The sequence below is a fragment of the Gossypium arboreum genome, chromosome 4, assembly GCF_025698485.1.
Source record: "Gossypium arboreum isolate Shixiya-1 chromosome 4, ASM2569848v2, whole genome shotgun sequence".
Lineage (NCBI taxonomy): Eukaryota > Viridiplantae > Streptophyta > Magnoliopsida > Malvales > Malvaceae > Gossypium > Gossypium arboreum.
In genome coordinates, this window is record NC_069073.1 from 111,617,283 (window position 1) to 111,619,312 (window position 2,030).

The window sequence follows — 2,030 nt, forward strand, 5'->3', positions numbered from 1 at the left end:
GCGATAACGTGACTTTGGAAAATCACCATAAATTGTGGGAGATGAGTTAGAAGCTGCATAAATTATGTAATTAAAGCTTAATGAGTCTAGTTTCAAATGGAATAAACGAGAACATATTTTGAATTCTGTACAATGAGAAATTTGATTCGTAATGAAGAGTGGTCAGATTAGTCAAACAGTGAAACATGGGAACTTTGAGAAAAATCTAGTATTGATTGGATAAACCAAAAATTCTGAAAATTTATGGATAGAAGATATATGAGTCTATTTTCAGGAAAAATTAACGGCACTTGATTTGGAGTTTCAGTATCTCCAGTTATAAATGATTTAGTGATTGTTGCTCGGGAAGACAACTTGCGTGAAATTTTGATTATGTGGTAAACATTGACAAAAAATTGTTAATGAGTTGCTTATTGATTTCTTATAAGCTTACTATGATCCGTAGGTGTGGTTGGCCGAATATTGTAAGGGGTTAATACGTAGTTCATACTTGAATAGTTAGATTAACATGTTAGTAATCCAATTGTAGGCAGTTCGTGTGTGGATCTCGTCAGCATATCGTCGCAAACAGGTGTGTAACTAACACCCTCTTTCTTAGTCTGGATCGGCAAAAGTCGAAATGCCGAAAACCGTATTTTGTAGATTTGCGAGTGTGCGAATGCTCGTGAGGTAAATCGATGAATGTTTTTGGTAAGCTGCAAAATTTGACGCAAAGTGCATGATTTACGTGCCTCGATATTTTTAGGCTTAATGGGCCAAAATTGGAATGATGGGCCAACGGGACCAATTCGGTAAGAACCCTCGAGACGTGATTACATTAGTACGTGAAAAGTAGGAATATGCATGAAAACCCTAAAATAGATAAATTACTGAAATACCTTTAAAAGTGGAAAATTTACGCTTTACCCCTAGTAGATAAATTACCGAAATACCCTTAGGGTTAAATTGACCTAAATGCATGTTTGACTGTTGTTATTTACTGCATGCCATGTTGTTATTATCTCGATGCATGGGATTGGGATATTGACGAAGGAAGTCTGAAAGTGGCTTGTCCACGTTATGGAGGCTTTGCCTCAATTTAATGTTGATGAGAAAGCAAGGCCGCAGCAATGGAGTGTTAAATTTGGGTGGGTTGAGCTATTCCCACATGGAGTGTAGGGCTGGTACGGGTGGAGTGTAGTGGTTGGTGGGTTGAGTAGTCTCCCCAAATGGGCTTGCATATGTTATTGATGTTGCATGTATTTTGAAATGGGCCTATGGGCCATACTGTTATCTGAATAAGGGGCTAAGGCCCAGTTTATTGTAATCTGAAAAGGGCTCTGGTCCAGTACCACTATTACCTGAATGGGCTTAGGCCCTATAGGCTTGAGCTGACTTGGGCTTTGAATGGGTTTTCCTTACACACTGAGTTTCCCCAAACTCACCCCTTTTATTTTCATCCACGCAGGAAATCCCCAACCATAGTGGGCTTGGAGCTGTGAGGGAATTCGGAGTGGCCACCCATTCTGAAAGTTTGGTTTTCTTCTGGTGAACTGGACATCCTATTATTTACGTTGAGGTTTGGGTTTTTAAATATAATAAGGCCGCTTAATTATTTTTGAAGGTTTTAATATGTATTACTAATATAGGTATTACTTATTTTAACTGTTGAAATTGGATAGCTTTAGGGCGCGTTTTCAAAAAAAAAACAACAACAATTGATTTCAAAATAACACGACAACAAGCAAAGCTTCCGCAATGAAAGTATTTTCCAAAATTAATCACTTTTCCTAAAAATGACTTTATCAAATCGGTTTCCTAGAAATATACATGACGTTAAGGTGTGGCAATGGCGGTGTGCATGTCTAGGATTGGATCCGAAGGGAGCTTGGTACTTAAGTAGTCCGATAGACTCACCTCCTCTTTTCTGGTTTCCTACCTGGGGCACAGCTTCCATTCACTTTAACCTATAATGAAATTATCTTTTAAAACACTAAGTAGGTTTTTCTGGATCAACAATATAAAATGTTTTGAACGCTTCGATGTGGCAT

General features: G+C 38.1%; 1 long non-coding RNA gene across 1 annotated transcript; it reads left to right on the forward strand.

The window, feature by feature from the left end:
* Nucleotides 1-520: 520 nt before the first annotated feature.
* LOC128291479 (uncharacterized) lies at nt 521-1,594 on the forward strand. The gene is made up of 2 exons (XR_008281271.1): nt 521-571; nt 1,448-1,594. It is a non-coding gene; the product is annotated as an uncharacterized LOC128291479 (long non-coding RNA).
* Nucleotides 1,595-2,030: the final 436 nt, after the last annotated feature.